Source organism: Papaver somniferum, chromosome 3 (assembly GCF_003573695.1).
Source record: "Papaver somniferum cultivar HN1 chromosome 3, ASM357369v1, whole genome shotgun sequence".
Classification (NCBI taxonomy): domain Eukaryota; kingdom Viridiplantae; phylum Streptophyta; class Magnoliopsida; order Ranunculales; family Papaveraceae; genus Papaver; species Papaver somniferum.
Window position 1 is genome coordinate 17,720,302 of NC_039360.1, and position 26,344 is coordinate 17,746,645.

The 26,344-nt window shown below is 37.5% G+C and overlaps 1 long non-coding RNA gene across 1 annotated transcript; it reads left to right on the plus strand.

The window, feature by feature from the left end:
- The first annotated feature begins 4,510 nt into the window (after positions 1 to 4,510).
- On the plus strand, positions 4,511 to 6,511 carry LOC113360969. Its single transcript, XR_003364890.1, has 3 exons — positions 4,511 to 4,833; positions 4,960 to 5,059; positions 6,067 to 6,511. It is a non-coding gene; the product is annotated as an uncharacterized LOC113360969 (long non-coding RNA).
- Positions 6,512 to 26,344: the final 19,833 nt, after the last annotated feature.

Genomic DNA, 26,344 nt, shown 5'->3' on the forward strand with positions numbered 1-26,344 from the left:
GGGAAAGTTAGAGACAGATCTTGCGCCGCTGCATACTGTTTTTTTTTCTTCTTAGGGTTGCTGGAGGAGGAGAAAACAAAGCAAGGAGCAAATGCGTGTAATTTATGTAAACCTAATAAAAATGAATTCGGAAAATGACGAAAATGCCACGATTGCTAAAGGCTGATACCGCTACTGTTAGAGGCGGGTACCAATCCATATAGGACAAAGTAATCTCAATCGTTGGATCTTGGATTGATATCCTCCCTTAGCAGAAGTGGTAATAGCCTTTAACAATCATGGAAAATGCTGGATTTCAAAAACGCATCTTTAAAATGTTTTGGTATTTTTCCATGGCTCTAATTGGGGGTAGCATATTGCTCGGGGTGTATCAAACCAAAGGGAATTGGTGTTTTGTCTTATTTGGTTTTGGGTACATCCCAAACAATATAGCACCCCCATCAGCAATGTTGTTTCATCAGACTTGAGTCAGTTGACATAATTGTCCAGTGGTATTAAAGCATAATGCAAATACATTTTAACATTTTAGCTAACATATATGGGAATTCATTTTATTTTTAAGTTGGTTCTCTTTAATTTTATAGTTTAACCTGGACCAGGATCATAGGGACAAAGACAAGGACGGTAACAGAAGACAATATACCAAAGGGTGTCTTGATATATCTCAGGTATGATATCAAAAATAAATATTGGATAAGATTATTTTCACATAAAACGCTAAATCAGAACCACCGAGAGGGAAACCAGATGTCGTATAGATTATCAAACCAAGCAGTAGACGGAAGCCATCCAGGTTCATTCTCGACTACAATATGAAACCATATTGTCCCAATTTTTATGGATCAAATTGTATTAGCTGACTCCTTAAGCACAACATATTCGTGTACAATTTCTTTCTAGTTTATTAATAACGTTATTTTATGCTTCAAAAAAAAATGCCAAAAATTATTTATATGGTTTTGGATTTCGTTCGATCCTGTGTGATCGTATTGGACGCTAGATATCTTAGTGTAAACTAACCCAATTACGGATCACAAACTTTGATTAAATCTTCTTATTGGCTATTTTTTTAATGGGTGTACTTTTGTTAATTTTCTTCGACATGAGATATTGATTCATAAGAGTTTATAATTTTCCGAATATTTTTGTTTAAATTGATAGTTTTTCTCGGCGTACCAATTCATGTTTCAGTTTCACAATAATTTTTTCGGTATGCATTCATATTTTGTATTTTTTTTTTGTTGGATTTGAATGCACTAGATAATACTCAATTTAACTGATCATCCACCTGAATCCATCTTATTTAATCCAATTATACTCAACTTTCTTCGGAAATCACTGGATAATGCTTGAGTATCCACAAAGTTATTCCAGTTCTACTCAATGTTGCTCAATTTCATTAAATCATACTTAAAATCACATGATCATGCTCATATCCATACTCAATATGGTATATTATCTACCTAATTCCATTTAATTTAATCCAATTATATTCAAATTTCTTTCACAATCACTGGGTAACGCTTTTGAATGGTTATTCACAAATTTAATCCAACTTTACTGAGAATTTTTCTTCATTCCATCAAATCATACTCAAAATTACTTGATGATACCTAATATGACCGATTACCCACCCAATCCCTTCTAGTTCAAACACATTGTACTACCTTTTATCCCACGGTCATTGGATAATGCTTATTTTGACCAATTATCCACAAATTTAAGGATCCGATTACTGATCCACCTAACATTATTAGCCTCAGATTACTGGAGGAACACTTCTTTCAAGTGTTGCTTAATTTAAATATATTTCTTTTGGTATAAAAACTAAAAAACAACCAAGAAACCGGTTGGAATTAGATTACATCCAATCGAATCTAATTTTACTCAAATTCACTGGATCTTATTAACTTCGGTCTCACTCAATGACACCTTTAGTCATCAATTTTGGACTTCGAATTTTATTTCAGCTAGCCCGATTTTTTTTATGCTTAAATATTTAGTTTTTTTCTGGTCGGTTTAAATATTTATATTTTTATTCAAGTACAAACTTCGTCTAGCCTCAACCCATTTTAAATGATTTATTCGAATTCGTCGAGGGACTTCGTTTGATCTCACTAGATTCATTAGTCATACATCGACTTGCAGTAAGAAACCACAAACTTGGATCACATAATCATCAATTTGATCTCCCATTTTTTTTTCTTTTTTTTTTACAAAATTGAACATAGGTTAGTTACATATTTCGACAAATATATTTTTGATGTGGTATGTGGTACCAATCATGGTTTGACAAGTGGTATTTAAGTCACACAAAATATAATCTGTTGGGATATATGTTTTTAAAAACATTAAAAGCGAATTATACCTGCACAACATAATCTGTATGGTGTTTATTCGACCAATAGAAAATCAAAATCTTTAATCGAACGAATATAAATGCAAACACAAAAACTCATATGGATCAATCTTACACAAAGGAGGGAAAACTGCGATCTCCATGGGCGGGAACAACGAAATTTTGGCGCAATATTTCCTCCTAAATTTCAATAGTTTTTTTAACCTCAAAACCCTAACCAGGTCTTATTATATTCCTCCATCTTTGTTTACACTCTTTTTCTCTTTCGAACCTCGAAGCCTCCGAGAAAACTAACCTCACCACTAAACCACCAAAATATCAATAAACAAGAAGCAGAGTACTATTTTTCTCAACAAAATCAGAACACAATACCTCTCTGAGCGGTTAATCAACCATAAATCAAAACCAATCTGGTAATCTAATATTTTCTCTTATAAGTTATTGATTTGTCAGAGATTTGAAGATGGAGAAAAAGATGATATATCGATTTATCTTTTTTCCTATAATCGTACACTGATTTTGGAGGTATGAAGATCTGTTTTTCATTATTAATTATGTGAATTATTATTTGATTGAATTCATGTGAATCGGTTCAAAATCAATAAAAGCTAGGTCTATTTATTATTCTCGTATTGTTCATGGCTGATTATAGATTTGATTATTGAAATTTTCAGATTATGGGTATGATTTGATTTAAAATTTGTTGAGTTGTTGAAAAGTTTCTTCCCTGTTCAATGTTTCAAGAGATGAATCACTTTTTCTTATTCACAAACTTGCTGAGTACACATGAGTGTGATGTCATGATGGTTTGATTATAATTAACAGGGCTTGTGCAGTGTTAAGTTCTAAGTTCTTGTAGTTCAAATTATAAGTTGGTAGAACTCCTGTAGAATTGTTGTGTGAAACTAGTGAATCATTGCATTTTTGGATATGGTGTGCAGTTAGGGAGTATTGGTGCTATGACTGACCTGAAAGCAGGATTGGCATGATAAGTTTAAAAACATGAGGAGAGGGAAATAAGAAGCAGACAATAAGGATGATAGCTCTCCCAAGTCGAGTTAGACAGGGTTTAACGAAATCCCTACACAGATTGAACCCAGAATGAAGGTACATCAAACTTTCAATGGTTCATAATTAAGACTACCTGGACTGTGTGAAGTGTTGTGATTGTTAGGAGTATTTGTTATTTAGAGATTTTTGGCTTTGAGTTGGAGAGGGTACTTCAATAAAGAGGGTGAATTGGAGAGGGTACTTCAATAACATGTTTTGGAATCTTAATTATTGGAATGGTGTGAGTACATTGCCAGGGGATGGTCCAACTAGCAATGTGTCAGTAGTGTCCAACTGAAAAATTAGATTTGGTTGACTCGCAGTTTATGTCGACAGCTTAGAAATTTAGGATCGAACTGTTACCATTCAATTTGAAATCTTAGAAACAGGTAGGGCATTTTATTCTTGCAATGCCTTCTCCAATGATTTGTGGCAATACTTGAGCGCGCAAAGTTTACAGAATGTTCAGACTGTCCCAACTTTCTGGTGGGTGTGTCTACTGTTGTACTTGAAAACTTGCTACTATAATTACTTTTAAAAATAGAGATCCAAGAAAATAGCAGTGGGTATGTTTTTATTGAATGTATTCATGGTTAACTAAACAAGATACATTAGAAATGCTGGTACTTTAGTTGTCTTATTGAATGTATTCATGGATAACTAAACAACTCTATTGATGAATGAATATGCAGAATGGCTCAACTACAGACTACTATTTATAGATTTAACTTTAGCATTAAACTCTAACACCTGCCAACTTGTTTAATTGATTTGAACTTTTCTTCATTAACTAGTATTAATGTGAATTGACTTAAAAAATAAAATTTAGCTCTTTTTCATAGCCTGCAGGACCAAGGTTAAGAATTCATTGCATTAGGTCCCATACTCCCATTATTGACTAGTGACAATTTGAGATAAGAATCCTTTGACCAATTTTTAAGAAACCACTTACACAGACGATGTTGTACTCAACAAACGATAACTTGGCTGACATGTTCTATCGCAAAAACTATTAGGCTCTATTCTCCCTCTATTCTGAGATTCTATATATGTGGACTGTGATTTTAATTTGAGTTTTTGTTGCGATTTCTAAGCCACCCCGGAAGTGAATTGTTGCTTCTAAAGTTGGGAAAACACAAAAATATTTGCTTGTACTACTTAGAATTACATGTTGTATATGACAAGAATTTTTCTTTTAACTCTCACTTCTTCTTCTACCCTTTTTTGTGGATGAACAGTCAAATGAAGGTGTAGTGGGGTGTCCGGTTTAGAGAAAAAGGCTTGTTTTATTTTGTTGCCTGACCTTTTTGCTTGGCTTGCTGCAGCGAGGACCTTATCCACGGAACTTCTTCTCTCCTCTGCTATGGGGATATTCTCTTGATTCTGCATCATTTATAGGCATTATTGAGTACTAACTGGATGTGGTACGGTTTTACAAACTCAAGATTGTGATATTGTTTATAAGATTATTAAAGGGTGATTTACAGTCAACAATTATTCATTCTTATCAAGTTCGGTAAATGCTAAATGTTTGATAAATTGCTTGACAGGAATTAAATAGCTTACTAAAACCAAAGAAAGCGTCACTATGAAAGTTGCTGCTGTGATACTGCAATCAGTTTTTTAATACATAAAGGGAAGCTTCAAGAGGTAAACCTAATCTTTTATTTGCAAACCCATAGCATAAGTGTTCTTCTCTGTTAAATTTTTTGTTGTTTTGGGTTATGATATGATTGAATTTGTTAGAAAAGATAGCGGACTTGAATTGTCAGTTGTCACTGCTTTAGATAATGATATAGAAACCTATTTAGATCAACTATAGTAATTTTTCTCATTGATGTAGAAAGAAAACTCATTTTTAGAACTATCAATTTTTATGAATACATCCTTCAACTATTTTAACTGATTTAGAGTCTATAGTTCTCCAATACAAAAACCACAATTTTTGTTCCTTTACAAGCAAAAAAAAGAACAAACCCCAAAATCCCACTGCAAACCCCAGGGCAATTATATCCAGAGCTGGTTAAAAGTCAGCTTGGTTACAGTCGTTCCCTCCTGGCAGGTTCCGTTATTTTCTACAAGTCCATCGCCATTATTCAGCTTGTCTAGAAAATATACAAGCTTTCGATCACAAGGTTCGAGAGCCTCTAATGCATGTTTGGAACTGATGGCAAAAACTTGTTTCCATTTGTGTCATAAGCATGTTTATATTTTTTAGTGGTTTCAAAGATTTATAGCTGCACAAGGTCAAAATCGTTCACTTTCATAATCTATATAGGCAGGATACGTCTCTACCAACACTTATTTAGATTGCAGAGAGATAACTTAGTGATGATATATTGTGTGGAAAATGCAGCAGTTATATGCTAGAATAAGAAACATAAAAATCTAACATGTGATAGAGATTCGACATAGGATAAAACAAAAAAGGGGACTAGGGTGTTCTTGGATTATAGAATGATAGAATTGTACGGCTGTTTTGTTGTTAATGACCCATGTACAATCACAACTGTCTCGGGATTGTACTAATTGTACGTAAATATAATTTTTGATGAAATTAATATGATGTATTTTGGAGTGAGTCATTGTGTTGTGTAAGATGCTTGTTTTGTTCTTCCATTTTTTATGAAATTTAAGCTGGTCAATTGCATGTTTAGGAGAATGCAGAGGTCATGCACACATCAATATGCATCTGCAACAAGCTATGGTAACTGAGGTTCTCCCCAGTCAGGTGTACTTTCTGTTGTGGCTGTGAAGTTGCCAAAACCAGTTCCCAAGCATTGCAGGAGCCCATCATATGCAAGTACAATTTGTATACCTAGTTTCCATTGTTATTCGAAGATCTTGTTGATATCCTGTTTTGTGTACCAATCATTAAAGAGGCATTCACCCGTCTTAATACTATGAAACAGGTGCTAGTTATCAATATTTTATATCATTTTCTCAATGTGGTGTTGGGTCTTCTCTAATGGTTGTGATCGTTTACAACCGTATTGTAAGTTGTTGGTTCAAGTCATAGCTTACACCATCAGTATGAACTGTACAGACAAATTTAAAGCAGCTGCAAACTGCTATGTCTAGTAGGGTTATTTTATACTGCCAGTCATTATTAACCGTCCCATACTAGTTTTGTATTTGGGGTCTCCGTAGTGTCCATCTTTCCAGCAAAAGTGTCATGACCCAGTAAAGCTTAGGTGGAAAGAAATTGAGAAAAATAATTGGTTATTGTTCAGGTCTTAGAGTTCTTGACCTGGTTCCATTAATACACCTGACTTTAGTTGAGATTCAACAAAAGCCAAACATGGCTGATGGCCATGCAGAGCCTTTTGTCTCAGTCACAAGATGTGTGTCTAATGAGACCAACTATTCGGACACATAAACAAATTGAAGTGGCTTAATCAGATTCATTTCTGTCACGAGTCAATAGGCGTGTCTAAAACCAACCTATATATTCGACACTACAGAATTGCTTAATGTGACCGTATCTCACCAATGGCTACATGTAATGGGTCTAGACTTAAACCCATGACCAAAAGGTGCTTATGGCTATAATTGATAGATCTAGGTTTAAAACCATGACCAAATGGTGCATTATGGCTACATGGTAATACAAAACGTGGCTATAATTGTACATATGACCAATAGCCACGCAAATAACCCGAAACGAGGCTAGGCTGTAAACCAAAAAACGTGGCCTATGTGAAGGATTGTACTAGTGAAGTGTAACCCTTGGGGAGAGGGATCCTTTGCATAGAAGCAGGGTATGAAGGTTGATGACGGTGTACAGATGGTACATGTCCTTTTCCTCGATCCTCCATAAAAACTATAGATCTTCACGAGTGATAAAACCGGCAGGTTCTGCAGTTTTGCGGATTTCATCATCCTCAACCACGTAGACTGGAACAACTTCAGGATCAACAGTTGGATATGCATCTTGGATTTTCTGTTCTCCTTCTGTGACTGACGTCGAGGTTGAGATTGCTCAGGCGAAAATTTGTCTGTAAGATCCTTGAGATGAGCACATAGTTCCTTTTGTGTTGTTTCTATCTATATTTGAATCTTGGCGAGAATTTCCTGAATCTTCATGAGGTCGGTTACGGTAGGAGGATTTTCTCTGATTTTTTCGGGACACCGTCCGAAGAGAGGATTGCTTCCAATGTTGGTTTGAGGAGGAGTGGTATCAACAACACTGGTGTTGGAAGTGGAAACGGTTTCAGGAGTACCACCATTGTTGCTAGTGCTAGCGTTGTTAGTGTTAGGATTTGTAACTGAGCCTGACCTAAGATCAACCATTTTGTGAAAGTTTGAGATTGCAACCGAGAGATTAATCTCCCACTGTGGTCGCCAATCTGTGGATGGGGAAAACAGTTTGCTAGTTTTTTAGGAAAGTGGAGAGTCGAGTGTGCTGTCGGCACTCCTCGATCGAGTAAACTGTTGAACCTCACACAGATGTACCGCTGCAAAGGGGATGCTTAGATTCGGGAAATCAATCTGTAGGATTCCGGCCTAAACCAAGACAATGGTCGTTCCAGAGTCAATTCAGTCGCAAAGAGAGAGATGGGTTGATCTGCAGGAGGGAAGCTGATCATTGTGTGGGATCAATGATGATCAAGGATTGTGGGTGTGTTGAAGGTTTCTGAAATATTGCTGAACTACAGAAGTTGAGTTCCGTGAGTAAGTTTGTATCTAGTTGTTGACGGATAGTAAGATATCTTTTCTGATGTCCTCGATTTAGACTTATTTATATTGCAAGAATGATGAACCACTGATCCCTATAAGTGTGACAGTTTCTTGAGTGAATGAGTGGGAAAGTGGGAGATCATGATAAAGTCAGTTCCACGTCGTGTGGAGACTTGACTGATCGTGCACCCACTACTTTGATAACTCCTTCCACTGTTTACACGACTTACGCACATTTCTCATTGTGGATGAATCCACGTGCCGTAGACCGTCAGACCAAAACCCTAAGTAGCGTGATTGATTCTCACGAATCGTGGAGTCTGCAAGGCAGACGTGTATTAGTTAGTCAGTTGTTGACTAATTAGATAATGAGTACTAGATTTTGTTGAATCGAGCATGAGTGATGAATTCTCAGCGATTCATGGGTCGAACATGTAGTTTTCTGAAATGATGTCAATATTGTAATTCAGTGATGAATTACTGACCGGTATTTGAGCGACTGAGCAAGTATTGCTCAATTCGGCGAATTACTGAATATTGAGAGTTTGTCGAGCAACTGAGTAAGTATTGCTCAATTCGACGAATTTGATAATTTTGGCGTGCAACTGAGCAAGTGTTGCTCAATTCAACAAAATACTGAATATTGGTAATTTGACGTGCAATTGAGCAAGTGTTTCTCAATTCGATAAACTACTGATGAATTACTGAATATTGATGGTTGGATCAGTATTCGACCAATTGAGCAAGTATTGCTCAATTCGGCGAATTATTTACTGGTCGTGACCCAATAAAATATAATCAAAAATATTGGTGAATTACCAAATATTATTAATTTGGATGTTTATTGCTGAATCAACATAATTTTGTGTTTGAACTTGCTCAGAATGGTGATTCGTGGAGCGTTTGTTCGAAACCCTAATTTTTGATCAATCCTTCAACAATTAGTGAATTGCTGAAAATTGGTCATGAGTGAAGAGGGACCGACCACATGGGATGATGAGCGTCCATGTGGTGTCCAGTGCTCGAGTGAGCACGCACCAGGGTTCTCAGTTTGAGGGTTGGTGAAAGAACTATTATTAAATGCCGGTTTCATCATTTATTGAAATATTGCTGGATTCAGTATTAGGTGATACAAACTAGAGATGAGAGATAGGGACGGATCAAGAGAGCATGGGACCGGTTCTCGGTGATTACGGGACCAGTTGTTGGTCATTTGAAGGATTCCCCAGTTGGTTGGAGAGAGTTTGCGACCAATATGAGCAATTGAGCAAATTAGGTCAGGATTATGAAAATATGTGGGACCGGATTTGTGCAAGCCCTAGGAATGAATCTGGTCGGTCATGAAGGCATGCATGTGTTGCCGTGGTGTCCATGTTTCCATACTGAGAGTTTCAGTATTTTTTGATGCGCGTTCGAGCAATACCGTGAATTTTCAGAAGAGTTTCATCTTGACTGAGAATTCTCGATTTTTGTTGGAATGAGCATGTATGCTCAATTTATAAATATTTTGAAAATATTAAAATAAAATTTTTTAATATTTAAAATTGCCGTGAGAGGCTATCTAGTCGTGTGACTATGCTGGCTTTTGGGTTTTTCGTGATTTGAGCAATATTTGAGAAAATATGAAGAAATCATGAATTTTTTCTCAAACCTAGGAGTTTCATTAATTGGGGAAAATAATAATTACGAAAGATTAGGAATTGCAAGGTGTGGGACCGACCACGGATAGGGCATGGCCGGCCGACTAGGTTGTCGGTCCCGCACAACTTTTCCTCTAAATATGGTTAATCTTCATTCGCTATCTATGGTAGAAACTACCAACATTGATAGAACTGATGCATTTGTATACTGCAAATGTTTGTGATCTTTTTTCTATAAACAACTTCAGCACTTTGTGGGGGTGCATGGGAATTATTGAAACTAATGCTTTTCTGTTATATATTTCATTGAAATAAGTGTTCTGTTTTCCTTTGGCTACGGTAAATGATAGCTGTATTATTTCCACGTCCAAAAGTATATTTATGCGTATTTGCTTGAGTAACACTTAGAATATTTGACCTTTATATTTGATTTTTTTACCTATTGTTGTATGCTTCGGAGTGAAGTGATGGGGGAAGCAATCTCCTAGATCAATATAGAAGTTGCATCCAGAAAGTGTATGTTTGCTGAGACAATAGAACTTAAGGCTGATATGGACTCTGGAGAACATGGCCCTCAAAAGCACAAGTGTGTCCGTGATTAAGTTCAAGTAGCAACATTTTCCCTGCCCTTGGATGAAAGTCTGCATGCTTGGAGATGCCCAGCATGTTGAGGAGGTGAGCTTGTAATATATACTTTTCGTCGCCAATGATAGATTCTGACTCCGTGAAGAGAAAAGGTGTTGGTAGTAACGTAGCAGGAAGACATTCTGGCTCTTATGTAGTCCATGGATGTCGTTATCTCTTCACTGTGAAGATGGTGTGTACCACCTTGCAAATGGTTTCCCCATTCTGCAAAACTGTCAAGAGGGACAGAATATGGTAAAACTCCATTATTTGTTGTTTTGTTTTTGTAGTTTGTTAATTTTAGCTTAAGTTATGGGTTTGATATTTTCCATTTTGATTTTTTTTTTTTTTTTGTAGTGGTATGGCGTGTCACGTTGATAGTTTTTTTGGTTGTTGTTCTTCAATAAGGCCCAGTTACTGGTAGAGCAGTTGATATTATTGCTTGATATCATTTCTGCTGCTCAATACTGCAGCTGAAGTAGCACTGAGACTTGTTCGACCTGGCAAAGAGGAAAAAAATATAACTTCGGAATGTGCAGCGAGAATCTAACAATTTACATTATTCAGGATATACATATACATTCACGCTGGTAAATAACTTGGGAATGGTTGTTTGTTTAGTCCTTTTCGTGACTAAGAAACTATATATATTATATTAGTTGTAGTCTTGAAGCATTCCTCAAAGGAAAAATAAATCTCCAATCCTTTTTGGTTTTTTTAATCAGCACGGTGAGACTGAGAACTTGTTTGTTTGCAGCTGACTCGGCGTCTGAATCTGAGTCAACCCCTGACTCGGACCGAGTCAGCAGTCAGACCGTTTGTTTTCCATTTTGAGTCAGATCTGACTCGACCTCTGACTCAGACATAACCCCTGACTCGGACTCATCTGAGTCAGGTAACAAAATACCCCTGACTCATGGGACCAAACCACTGACTCACTTATTTCCGAGTCAGATGAGTCAGATCTGACTCAAAACAAACATATCGACTCAGATCCAGATGAGTCAGGCGATTTCACTCAGATCCAGATGATTCAGATCCAGACGACTCAGATGAGTCAGGAGTAAACAAACATGGTGTGACTCGTATATGACATCGTTCTTATATTTGTGTCTTACGCTTGAGTAGTACTAACTTTTACCGTAACTGTTTGTAGGTACTAAGATTTGAGAACCAAATTCTCTGATGGAAGCTGTGTGTAGCTGAACTGGTGGAGTTATTTAGAAGGGAGAATTTAGAAGAAGATGAGAGGATTTCATATGGCTTGCCCAATTGCCAAAGCGTGGTATTTTAGCCCATGCCTCTTGGTCTGCTCGCATGAAAACATATGACAACAAGGTAGCAGTAAAGTATGTGAGAGATAATGATGCTTAGCCGTCATCTTGAGAACCTTGAGTTCATGACTGCCTTTTACGGCTCCTCTAAAGAAAAGGGAATTTGGGTACCTTACTTTATCTCTCTCTCGTTTTAGTTCTACTGGTTGTGTGGTAGCTGTTAGCAGTGTTGGCCCTGACCCCAAAGTGAAGAAGTTTAACTTTGGGCAGCAAATAAAAAGGGGAAGCAAAACGGATTTTTTTGCTCTTGTAGACTTTGGTGTGCGGTATTATCTAGTGTGACTTAGCTTTACTCTTTTACTGGTAAACACTTCTAGTAGGTTGGATTATCTTTATCTCCAGAACACATTGCTAACAGGACCCATTATCTATACTAAAATATACGAATGTAGTTCACCACTAGATAACAGTTCCCCATTATCTATTCCTTTATTAAACCAATAATAACAGTTCCCCATTAGGGATATAATTTTGGTTCAAGATTTGTGCTATTGTATTGTACTTTTACGTTGCACATAGGGCATAATTATAGAGTTTACTTTGGGGCGTCATATTTTCAAGGCCGGCCCTGTCTGTTAGCATATTAGAAAGAAATGAAACTTGGCTAAAATTAGTACTTGATGGTTAAATGATTTAGTCTTAATCTCTCTGTAACTTATATTACTAGTAGAGAAAAGCATCGCATGCGTACAAGTCAACATTTATGTAAGCTTTCAACTGGAATAATGCACTCTTGCAATGACAGGCCTTGGTTTAGTGCGATGGCGTTGAATGTAAGATGAGTGAAGTATCAACATAAGTCTGCAATACCTTCAATGTCATTCTTGCTTCCGATCTATAGTTCTCTTTTGCACAATTAATTCTCTGTTCTGCATCCTTTATTTTTTGAGGTGTTGGATCTGTCAATTATGAAATATGCTCTAGGGATGGATACATTGTTCACTGAGGTATCTAAACAATTTTAGGTTTTTTTTTCTTTGTCGATTTGAATTTGGGGCTTTGAATATGGTTGTAGGGAATTGAAGAAGTAAATTTCAATGTTTTGTTTCTTCTGTTGTCATTACGATGGGAAAAGTGGAGGGGGATTATCACAAAAATATGGTGGGCAGCGGATCCCCTGCACAATTCTCTGCCAGATTTAAGTCCAATTGCAAAATAGAAAACTACACATCAACAAACGGTAATAAAATATACATTTGTTCCTCACATTTTTAGTTCTACTTTGTCCAAAGATCACTGTTGGAATTCTGGGTCTTTTTATTTTGTAGGGAACTGAAGAAGGGAATTTGTCGTGGTATTTCATTTATCTGGTCTCCCTTATCTGCATATACTAATTCAAACATCTTGGATGTGTTATCTTCTTTTTAGGTAAAAGAGAACTTTTCTCAGTATAGACTAGGTTCAGTGAGGGTGGTTGCTATACCAGGAGTATTGATTACTCTATAGTGCGAAAGAATAAGAGATTTAGAATGCCATTAAGTTTGGAACTGGTAACTTTGTTTACCCTATCTTCTGTCGTATCGGTAGAACCAGTTTCCTTCTCACAAGCACTCTTGTACATACTGGGGAATTTTTCATTTTTACTGAGATCTTTTGCATCTGATTTGCATGTTTTAAAAACAAAGGAAATTAATTTGTAAATGGATAGGTAACATGATAGTGCAATCTGATCATTTTTGCTGTTATTGTTATTGTAGAGAATACTCAAGATGGAGATCCCCGCTGCAGTTGAAGGTGTTCCTTCTGAAAACTTATCCAATCATTTTTGTAGTGTGAGCTTAGCTAAAGAACGACCAGACTCTCAGCCTACTCAATCTTTATGTACATCGTAGTTTTGAGCAAATTTTGGGATATTTTGGATGTAAATGATGGCGAATTTTGTAATCAAAATGAAACCCACTTTTATTTTTTATATTTTTGATACACAACCCTCTAGCAACTCAAATCTGCAGTGGGACAGGATTGAGAAATGATGATTACGCCTTGACCAACTGAATTTATAATGGCTCAAAGCTATGAGTAACCGAATTAACCATGCGGGTTGAGCTTTTCACCGACTCAGAAATAAAACTTGACCCGACCAAATGCAGATGGCAAGAAACCTTGACCAACCAAAAGCTAGTGGCTAGAACGCTTGTACTAAGTGTAGAAACAGCGGTTGAAATAATTATCCAACGCACACTACAGAAGTTCAAACTCTTGAGCAACTAAAATTCAGTGGGTGGAGACTCTTTTCCGTCGATACATGTCGCGGTTAAAACCCTTCACCAGCATCCATAACAACTAAAATGCAACCAGTTGAATCCTTTAGCGACTCAACGTTTTATAACTGGCTGCCTTTACCAACAGCGTATAAGCTTTCAACCACCAATACTTGCATTAGTTAAATATTTCACCAACCAAGCTTTCTATTCTCCATCAACTAAACCCAATGGTTACCGGAGAATTGTACTAACTGTCAATTGAGTCGCCTAAATATAGTGGAAAGATATCTATTCCAGCGGTATGGTTGGTACAGATCTTTAGCAAAGCAGTCTTCAGCAGCAGAGCCTATATGTTGCCGTGTGAGTTGCTACAGAGCTCCATCCACCAAAAACCACCCTCTACCAACTCAATCTATGTGGTGACTAATACCAAATTTTCTTGTAGTGTGAAGTTATGGAGAATCCTTGAAATTATGGAGAATCCACGAGTTTTTGTTGAAACGGAGGAGTTTCGTGAGATTAGGGAATAATAGTTATAAAAAGCTAAGGATTGTGAGGTGTGGGACCAACCACGACTCGGGCATTGTCGGCCGGCTGGGTTACCCGGTCCCGCACACCTTTCGTTATTTTATAATATTATTTCGTGAATCCACGAAGTTATGAAGAATACACGAGTTTCGAAAAAACAAGGACAATTTTTAAAACCAAGGAGTTTTCATGAATTCATGAAATAACAAAAAAAAATGGGGGAGGCATGGATCGACGATGGCTAGGGCACGGCCGGTCGGCCGGCTAGTGGGCCCATCATGAGCGCCTTTTATTATTTTATTATTATTTATCGTTTTCTCCTGTTCTGCGAAGGATTCCTCATTATTTCATATTTTTGGACGCTCGTTCGTGCATCCGGGTGCTCAGTCGTGCATCATTGTCGAGTACACTCGCACCATTTTTGTGGGGCTTACTCAGTGATGGTCCAGATGCCCGATTGTTGAGTATCTATTACCAATTTATGAAATTCAGTAGAGAATAATTCATGAAACTAAGTAATAAAAAATGAATAGTCGTCTATTATTAATTCATATGATCAGTTGTAGATTCGACTACGAATTCAGAATAATAAAGCACACATTACTATTCTATGGGATCATGGATTCGACCATAGAATCAGAGTAATTAAAATTATCTATCATCATTTCATGAGATCAGTTGTGGATCCGATCATGAACTCGGAATAATAAGATAATGTATTAGTTTATTGCCATTCTATGAGATCAAGCTGTGGATTCGATCACGGAATCAAAGCAATTATTTATTGCCATTTCATGGGATCAGGCCGTAGACTCGACCATGGAATAGGAGCAATAATAAATTATTTTGGGAATTCAGTGATGAATGTCGCGACAGAATTAATCCTTGCAGAAAAGATATTAGCCAGTTAAAGCGTCGCATCTATTATGAATGGTGCATAGTCAGGGAGTCACGGTGTTTTTTACGATCTGAAGGCATTAGTGCTCTCAATCTACGGAGAACCACCTGAATATATACACGATCTCTCCACATAATCAGGGAACGGAGAGTGTCACCGACGTCCTGAAGGCGTCCGCCGCCCAACTATTCTTTTATGTGGAGGTGGGTCTCTCTCCTACTGTCAGGGAACAATGAGTGTCACCGACGTCCTGATGGCGTTTAGATCTCAATTTATGGAGAACCGCCCAATTATATTATTCTGCATAGAGGTCATGATGAAATGTCAGGGATCGAATCGCTCAGCTAGTGGGGCTTTTCAAAAACATATTCATCATGGCTTCGTAAAATATGAATCGTTGCACGCCTGAATGCCGTGTCAAAAACATGCCTCATGATTTTACGGTTTTTTCCCTTGTTGAAAATACACCATCAACAATTAGCATCATATACTCCATTCATAAGGCTACGTAACTAAGAATGAGGCTTATGCATCATTCATACCGTTCCGGGTAATCTGTGAAGCTTACTTGGTGCATAGTTCGCATATGCACCTTCCAGAATCAACTATTTTGGTCTCAACACTTTCTTCGCTTCCCTCCCTAAAACGAACCCTTCTCCTTCACTTTGTGACCAAAGCAAGTCTGGAACGGCCATTGCTTGGTTTAGGCTGGATTTGTACAGATTGATCTCTCGAATCTAAAGTACTCCCTTGTAGTACATTGTTTAGGGTTTAGACTCGTTTCTCACCTACTCACGCGAAATTACCGAAATCAGCTGAAAATGTTTGCACCCTCAAACAAAACTATAAGTCTTGATTTCTAGTCTATTATAGCTAAGTCTCAGACTAGGATATTAAGTGTAGTTGAGATCAAGGACTTCATGGCGATTCATCATACAAGTGGAAGAACTACTCAAGGAACCGGTGGAACTTCTCGACAAAGAGGTATGTGAAGACTTGAACTTATCTGTCACTCAAAAGTCTATCTATTTTATCACCTAATTCTTGAGACAAAAGTCATATGCTATATATATAAACTTAGATTATACACATTTGATATTTCGAGCCGAGTATACCTTGCCTATCTATATCTCGAAATATGTGTTGGTAAGCGTTTCGCTTCGATCATGTTTTTCTTTACCTAGTGATGCAAGTCACTATATGTTTCAATCACTTTAAAAATTGCTTTGATGAGAAATAGTGTAACAACTATATAACGTCCTCTAATAATGTTTCAATGATTGGAATGAGAGTTTAGATTACATAACCATAATGGACATAAGTATGTTGTGGAAACACATATGGGCATAAGTCCTATATTGGAGAATGGTTAGTAGCCAAGTCCGCTAACTCAGTCCGCGAACTGTCGAAGTTCTCAAACACAAGAATTTCTGCTGAGTTAACAAATTTTTGCGTGAGCCAAGTCCGCGAACCCAGTTCGCGAATCGGCGAACCTCTCGAACCCGAGAATTTCTGCCGGAGTTTTAAAACTCTTTCCAGTACTTCAAGTCCGCGAACCTAGTCTGCAAGCTTGTAATTGTAAAGGTTATATATCTAAAGATGATTTATAAACTTAAACTTATAAAGACTAAGGAATGCTTTTGCAAACCTTGGCTATAAAGTTCATGAACCGATTCATGTGATTCAAATCATCTTCGCTTCAATTGCGTCCTGTGTAGTACATGAGATTTCCTTGCAATTGAACAACTCTCTAACTAGTTCATATAAGTCATTTGAACTAGTTATGGTGAAGAAGAAAGTGGTTGGTATGAAATGCTCAAATGGCTAACCTTTTGGTTGCCTATTATTGAACCAACAATGTACACGTTTGGGTGCGGTTAACAAACCTAGGTGCGTGCATTTCATTTGTGTATAACAAGCTAAGATTTCGATCTAACGGTTGAAATATATTAGCTTGAATTTAAATCAGGTTTTCATCTAACGGTGGATAGCGCTTGCTTTGTGAGCAAGGCGAAACCCTGATTTGAAAGGCTATATAAGGGGACATCTAGCAACTCTACAAACTAACCCCACACCTTATGTGTGATACTAGTTTGCATGCTAGAGTCGGTTCTTCTTTAACCTTTGGTTTTCTTCTTCTAAAACCAGGTTAACGACTTAAAGACTTCATTGGGATTGTGAAGCCAGACCGATACTACTTTTATCGTAGTTGTGTGATCTGATCTTGCATCTTCTATCGTACGAGTACAATCATATTGATTGGCTTGAGATTTGATATCTCCGACAGGCAAGATATAAAAAGTAATCACAAACATCTGCGTATCATCGTTTATGATTCCACGACGTCTTGTTTCGCTACCATACGATTAAGATTGTTGTGAGGTGATTGATTAATCTAGGCTATTCTTCGGGAATATAAGATTGGATTATCAATTGGCTTCTGTCACCTTGATTTTATATCGAAAGACAAAACAAAAACTTTAGGGTTTTTCTGTGGGAGACATATTGATCCTTTGATAGAATTGTCTGTGTGAGAAAGATTTGTTTATTGTTAAATCCTCCGATTTTGGGTCGTAGCAAATCTTAGTTGCGGGTGAGATCAGCTAAGGGAATCAAGTGCGTAGTATCCTGCTAGGATCATAGGCGTAGGGGTGCAACTGTACCTTGGATCAGTGGGAGACTGATTGGGGTTCAACTACAGTCCATTCTGAAGTTAGCTTGTAGTAGGATAATATCTGTAGCGGCTTAATACAATGTTTATTCAATCTGAACTAGGTCCCGGGGTTTTTATGCATTTGCGGTTTCCTCGTTAACAAAACTTCTGGTGTTTGTATTATTTCTTTTCCGCATTATATTTGCGTATATAATATACAAGTTGTGTGTTAGATCAACCAATTGTATAGTCCGACCTAACAGTTGTTGATTGATATTGATTGATCCTTGGATATTGGTCTTTGGTACCGTCCAAGTTTATATCTCTTTGATAAAGACTCGCTGATTTCTATTTGCTTGAGTAAAGGTCAAATCGAGAGATTGAGATATTAACTCCTTGAGATACCTTTACCTAGATTGAGTCTGACTGTCTAGTTGATTCTCTAGAAAGTGTTTCGGAGTTAGTCCATACAGATTGCTAAGAGAATTATTGGGTGGTGTTGTTAGACCCCCGCTTTTTCACTATCAATACAATAAAGTACTGAAATAATTATCCATGTTGCAGGGTGAATAAGTCCTGCATATTCCACCTTGAATCCTTTTTAGGGATTAGTGTTGGTGATTCAACAACGGTTTGCCATAATGTTAATGCAAAATTGTCTCAGGGGCCAACAACAAAATTTACATCCTCATTCAGGTTCTGTGAAGGATGTCAATAAGCATTTTGAATCGTCTACTCATCTTGGTAGAACTTTGTTTTCCATACCGTCCAAGCCTGAGCATGAAAATCGAGGTCACTAAACTTCTGGCTAATGACACTGTGAGATACTACTGATAGAATTTTCATATGGCACACACCATAACAGATAGAACCTCAAGCTTCTCCAAACGTGCTTCTGGCACAAAAAAAAATGAAAGTAACAAAATACTCCATAAGAATGCTCATTTATCGTTTCAAGGTGGTAACGCCAAATATTCTCAAAAACTCAACAAATTCTTCTGGAACCTGATAGAATATAAGGCAAATACTACACCACCAGATAAAATGATATACATTCTTCTGCATGCGTCTATCATACTATTCGAACCCTAAATGATATTTTACATTTCGCAAAATCTCTACAAGGTTATATAAGTGGTTCGAAAATTTGTGTTTGTTGTTCTGCTGTCTTTGAGACAAATATCTCCATCATACATATCTTTACTGGATAAATTACTTCTGGAATCTATATCCTTAATTGGCAAAGATAGATGAGAGAAAAATAGTAGAATCATCAACTGGTAACCATGGGATACTTCGAGAACCCAAAGTTTTATAGCTATTCCTGAAATCCAAAAATTTCCATAAACCACTTTTGGGTCCATATTTATGGATTATTACAAGAATTAACAATTTCCATGTTGGACCGCTTCCGTGGTCAACAACATCTCATGAACTACTTTAGGAGTCCATTATTTACGAAGAAAAAAAAAGGAACTAAAGCAAAATTTCAAGTAAAGAGATACATAAAAATACACACACATATGCATGGTACTGATATTAATAAATCACCATTTTCTTCCCTCGGGGGTCGAGGAAATATTAATTTACAAGTGTGCAAATGGATACATGCCTTATAGGGAAATTCCTCAATATCAGTCACATGTCACTTCAGGGACCGCTGGTCGAAACCGGCTAGCACTTTATAACGGGTCACTTCTGGAACCAACCGGCTAGCAGAACACACTTTTGCATCCATACTATGCTACACATATTCCAGCTTCTGGTGGAACTATCGAATTTTACACTATCCTTCATGGATGCGCAATTTCTTGCTTTACCGGTTTTAAAAACCGTTAGCACCATATAATAAATGATGAAGAAAATTATCAAATTTTCAAAATCATAAAAATCTTAACTTCACTGCCCGATATACTTACACCAAAACAATGTCCCACCTGCTAGTACAGGTTTTTAATTCACCAGCTAGTGAGAAATTATAGCCACCTTCTCCGATCAAGATCATATAATCTTGTGTACATTAGAGAAATCAATAACCGACTCTCTGTGGTTACTGCTAGTGGCTTAGGACACTCCTAACCTAAAACCGTCGGGCTTTCTCTCTCTAGAAAACCTAAAATTCGACTTTCTCTCTTTTTCTCTTTTTAGAAAAAAAACCCTAAAACCAGCGGTAAGAGAAACTAGAAACCAGTAAACATCTCCTGCTCAGATCGGTTCCCACGGGGGCTGGTGTCAGCAGATCTCCATCCTTAGCTGTTACTCCTCTTGTTAATCTTTTCTTATCAGTTCTAGATTAGTTCGTATTTGATTATTATATAGTCTCTGTTCTGTTTTCTTTTGTTCTAGATCTAGAGTTTTTCTGATTTTGGGCGTTTTTGTTCTTGTTGCTATATTTAATCACTACCTATTATTTGTGCGTTGTTTTGTTAATCTTAGTAAAGGGTTGTAGCTCTTTCCTGTCAAAAACATCTTTTTGAACTGTGATGAAATCAACACCAATGATAACGAAGTTAGCGATGAAATCAACAACTCCATCAACAACAAACCCCTCTGCAACTTCATCATCTGCTACTAAAATTGTTTCTCCGATGCCGATTCAGGCCCATTCCGACCGATTCAGACCGAGTTCGACCGATACAGAAGACTCCAACCACCGAGACTGTTACCAAGACTCCTGTTACCATCATTGTTACCAAGACTCCTGTTACTGTAGTTTGTGTTATTGTTACTGTAATTTACTTTAACTTGTTCTACAAGGTCTTAAAACCCAGGTTGGATCTTTTAAAGATCCCTTTGCTGCTTTTGGCAGCAATTCAAATTTGTTTAGTTTGTGTAAAATGAAACGAATTTGGGCTCATGATTTGGATATGTCTTATGGAAGATCAGTCTCGGTTGTAAGGTTTGGTGTAGTGGGAATAGTTGTCAAGAACTGGCGGAGATTATATAACTTTGATGATTGTAATGTAACCCTTATTAACCCTGTAATGAATCTGATCTCGAATTGGTGGTTATTAATGAAAATTTGAGGCTATGCCTCTTTTCCGAAAGAAAAAAAAACTGCTAGTGGCTTAACACTAAAGCTTTCCACTTGCCTTTAGTAATTCTTTGTTTAGTTGAGTCATTCCTGTCATGTAACAAGTACAAATTGAAAGCAATTAGAAATCAAAGCTATAAACGTCATTGAAAATAGAATAAACAAAAGGGAAAAAGGATTTGTCTTTCCCTCCTGGTGAGATGAACTTCACGCATATATATATTTTGAAAGAGGGAAAATAGAAACCAAAACAAAGCTACAAAGAAGTAGAAAGCTCACTCTCAATGAGTTGAGCGATACAAGGAGGGGATAGGAGCCACTCATCAGATGAGTGGTTGTCAACAGCTAAAGCTGCAACATTATGTGCCACTGTATTGGCAGTTTTCTTAATGTATCTATAATCGACTGATCTGAAGTATTTGAGTTCTTCCCTGATTCTGTTAATCAAATTCTGAAGTTTCCAGCTGGGTTTGTAGTGAGGATACCTGAGAGCATTTATAACAATTAACGAGTCCCCTTCCAAAATGATATCTCTGAAGCCTTTTCTTCTGGCCAGCTCCATAGCTGTTACAGCTCCATGCCCCTCAGCTTCTACTGCAGTACAATGAGTTAGGGTCTTTTTTTTACAGCCTTGGAATCTCGCTGTATAGTCTCTTGCTACAGCTCCACATGCAAAACCTCTTGGACCAGCAGCTCCATCAAAATTTATTTTGATTTTCAGGTCTTCAGGTGGCTCCCAAGTATCATTTCTGGATTCCAATATGTTATTTTCATCAGGCAGTGGTTCTGTTACACCTACTGGCATCTCCACATTGAACCAGTACAGAGCTTCTTTTATAACTGACTGTATGTTCAGTTTCTCATTTTTGAAGATTACTGCATTCCTAGCCTTCCAGATAGCCCACCAAAGACATGCTCCCAAATTCAATTTAGTATGATCTCCACCTTCTGCGATCCATTCCATCACATACCCTTGTATTGTCTTATCAGGTTGTTCACCAGTTCTTAAATTTAGTGGAGAAGCAAACAAAATCGCCTGAGTTGCTTGACAGTATAGGAATAGGTGCTCATTTGTTTCAGCATGCATATCCCATAGTCTGCAGTCTTCATAAATGTCACTAATATGTCTCTTGATGTTTCCTGACAGTGGTAGTCCATTTTTTAGTAATCTGCACATGAAAATATGGATTTTTGAGGGAATGTTCTTTATACTCCAGAACTTCTTCCAAGGGAACTCAATAATTGCAGAGGTCGAAGGGCTGCTGTCTCTCAGAGTTTTGAGGAAGGACTTGGATCAAAATTCACCTTTGGGGTGAGGAGTCCAAATCAGCTTGTCTGTGCAGTGATCTCCATTCCCTGCAGGTAAATGAATCTCCATTATCTTTGCCACTTCAGATGGGTTGAACAGATACTGCAGCTTGAATTCATTCCACCTGTGTTCATCTTGGATAATAAGATCCTTTACTGTAGAAATGCTATAGTTATCAACTGTTCTTCTCTCAGGTTTCATTTGTGGAATACATGGTATCCACGGATCTGACCAGACATTTATTTTCTCACCGGATACCACTGACCAGCAGCACTTGTCTCTTAAGTCTTCTCTTACAGTCAACATAGAAGCTCAGGTAGATGAACAACTAGTTGGTTGTTTCACATCCCAGAAGTTTCCTTTCTTCACATATTTAGCTTTCATAATCTGTCCCCATAAACAATCTTCATCTTCAAGGAACTTCCAGATTAATTTTGCAATCATGGCCATATTTACTTGGTATAGAGTTCTTATCCCCAATCCACCCTTCTCCTTCTCAAGCTCAAATTGTTCCCAGTTGATGAAGTGCATCTTTCTGACATCCTTATCATGACCCCACCAGAAATTCCTCATAATCTTGGTTATAATGTTTAAAGTCTTCTTAGGAAGTAGGGAGGTGGCCATGTAGTATGGTGGTATCAGTCCAAGCTCTGTTTCATTTAGCATTGTTCTCCCTGCATGACTGAGAAATATGCGCTTCCATCCTGCAGTTTTTGAGTTAAATTTTTCTTCAAGAAAATCATGAGAAGTTGTGAGATGAGAAGATTTTAACAATTGACGTCCCAAGTACTCGTCAGAGTTCTCCATCTGTTTCACTCCCATTATTGCAGCTACTTCTTGTCTTCTGGGAAGTTCTACACCTTTGCTGAAGTAGACTGCTGACTTCTGCATATTTACATTTTGACCCGACCAAGCAACATAAATACATAAGATTTTAAGTAGTCTGTATTATTTTATTGTCCAGCGTACCAAACAGCAGCAAGTCGTCAGTAAACATTAGATGAGACACCACCAGAGCATGTCTGTTAACTCGATACCCATTATACAAAGCAGTTGCCTCCATCTTTCTCATCAGCCAGGACAGTCCTTGAGAGCATAAAATGAACAAGTAAGGCGAAAGAGGGCATCCATGTCGAAGACCTCTTTCGCTTACTGTAGATGGTGGATTTTCGACAAAGGCTAAATTCGTAAACTCATAATTATACGAAGCTCTGATTCCGCAATCAGACGCGAGTATCGAGACACAGGTCTCTCATCGAATTCTCAACGGAGAGTACCTTCTCTTAGAGTACATGTGCATATGTAGTCTCACGACTGAACAACGACATATCTCATGAATACTGAATACTTGCAGTGATTATTTCTATATAGCATCACGTGATGGACGACTCCTAGACAACTTGCTCTACTAGTTTAGAGTGATAACGTCTTCAGGACCAAACAACTAGTTTACCCTGACTATATAAAGGATATGACTTACCTATAAGCTCATATCGGGATAATCAATGCTCCTAGACAGCTTTCTCTGCTAGTATGGAGCCACAAAGTTAATTATTCCTAATTTGCTCCTATTCTATGGTCGAATCCACGACTGGTCCCATGGAATGACAATAACAATTGTTCTGATTCTATGATCGAATCCACGACTTGATCTCATAGAATAGCAATAACTATATTATCCCATTACTTCGATTTCATGATTGAATCCACAACTGGTCTCATAAATCGTAATAGATAAATCTTAATTACTCTGATTCTATGGTCGAATCTACGATCCCATGGAATGGTAATGCTCACTTTATTATTATGAATTCGTAGTCGAATCCTCAGTTGATCCTATGAATTAATAATAAACATCTTATTACTCAGTTTTGTGAATTATTCCCCACTGGATTCCACAATTAGTAATAAATAATCAACAACCGAGCGTCTGAGCTACCTCTAATAAGCCCCGATTCAAATGGTGAAGGTGTATCCAACGACGATACACTAACACTCACCGCACGAACGAGTATTTCAAAAATACAACGAAACGATGAATCTATGCAAAATAGAGAAGAAAATAATAAATAATTAAAAATATTGACCATGGTGCTGGGAGCACGGACACACGACCAACCGACCGTGTCGTGGTCAATTCCACACCAGTTTTATATTTTTAATGCATTTTTATTATTTTTCATGATTTGATGAAAATTCTCTCATTTTCAAATTTCCTTCGTCTCGAGGAAACTCCTCGGTTTCATGGTACATCCATAAATCCATAAAAAATAATATAAAATTAAGGAAAGGAGTGTGGGGCGTCACCATTGGCCAACCGGACATGCCTTGGTCCCAACCGGCCCCAAACCCACGGTTCCTTATTGTTATTTTATTATTATTATTATTTCTCTAATTTCATGAAAAAACTCCTTGATTTCATGGTATTTTTGCACAAATCATCTAATAATAATAAAATAAAATAAAATAAATTATGAAAACTTGTGGGACCGGGCCTTGGCCGGCCGGCCATGCCCTAGCCGGTCCCACACGCCCCTTTGTTTTATTATTTTATTATTAATAGTTTTCCTTGAATTCATCAAATTCCTTGATTTCATGGTATTTCTCTCAAATTAGGAAAAATTCCCTCAAATCATCAAAATACTTAAAAATATTAAAAAAATAGGGAAACTCGTGGGATCGGGCCCTAGCCGGCCGGCCATGCCTTCCACGGTCCTACACGCCCATTTTTTTATTATTTTAATATTTTTTGCTTCCTTGAACTCATGAAAACTCCTTCAATTCATGGAAACTCCCTAAATTCATCAAATTTCTCAAAATTCATGAATTTTTCATAAAATCATCAAAATATTATAAAATTAAGGAAAAGGCACCACGGGACCGTGGTCACGACCGGCCGAACATGCCTTAACCACGGAGGTCCCACGCTTCCCCATTTCTTATTTTATAATTATTTTTCATCATCTCATGGTGTTTTCCTCAGTTTCGTCGAAACCCTAATTTTGGCATATTTTCTCGAATGGATGCTCAATTGCACGCCAGAAAATATCAAAATTCTCAGGACTGAGATGCGGACGCCTTGGGGACACGAGAACGCTATCTTGACCGACCAAGATTGGCTCTTTGGCTCACGGAAGCCGGTCCCATCAATTTTCACAAGTTTTGACCTAATTTGCACAATTGCTCGTATTAGGTCAAAAACTCTCCCAAACACTTTGGATTATCATGAAGTGATCGTCAGGCGGTCACGGGACAACCCAGGGCCGGTTTCATGACTCCATGGTCGGTCCCTCGCCTAGTCATAATTAATTAGGTTTTCTCACCTAAGGCTCAGACGAGCATTTTTGAATAAATGATTAAGCCAACATATAATCATTCTTCCACCAACAAATCGTCAACTCTTCAGGAGTTCTTCGTATTTTCTCACGTGAGCATATGGACACTACATGGTTGATCCACGGTCCCATGTAGTCGCTCCCTCCTTCGTCCCATGGTTAAAATTCTGACGAACCGTGAATTGATCATCAATTGATCAAATTAGGGTTTCTGAATCCAAGGATCATCATTCCAGATTCCAACCTTAATAATTTTACGACGACCTCATGGTCATTAATCTTATTAATTATGTTCGGTTCAACAACCAGTGCTTAAATTAATATTTTTGGTACGCTGCCAATAATCCATCAGATGAGCAACACATGCTCAGACGATCAAATATTCAACAATTCATCACATGAGCAGCATTTTCTCAGATGAGGAATATTTGCTCCAACCAAGGAATATTGGTTCAACAATCGATATTCAACGATCCATCGAATGAGCGATGCTTGCTCACTTCATCGTAAGAACTATACTTCTGTCTCATGACATGTTCAATTCATGAGTTTCAGAATATCATGTTCAACTCAACGACTACATAGACTCATCGTCCCATCAAACCAAGAAGTCATCAATTGACTAACAAACAACGAGACGTCAATCGTGTCACTTGGGGGGATATCACTTAGGGTTTTGGTCTGGCGGTCTACGGC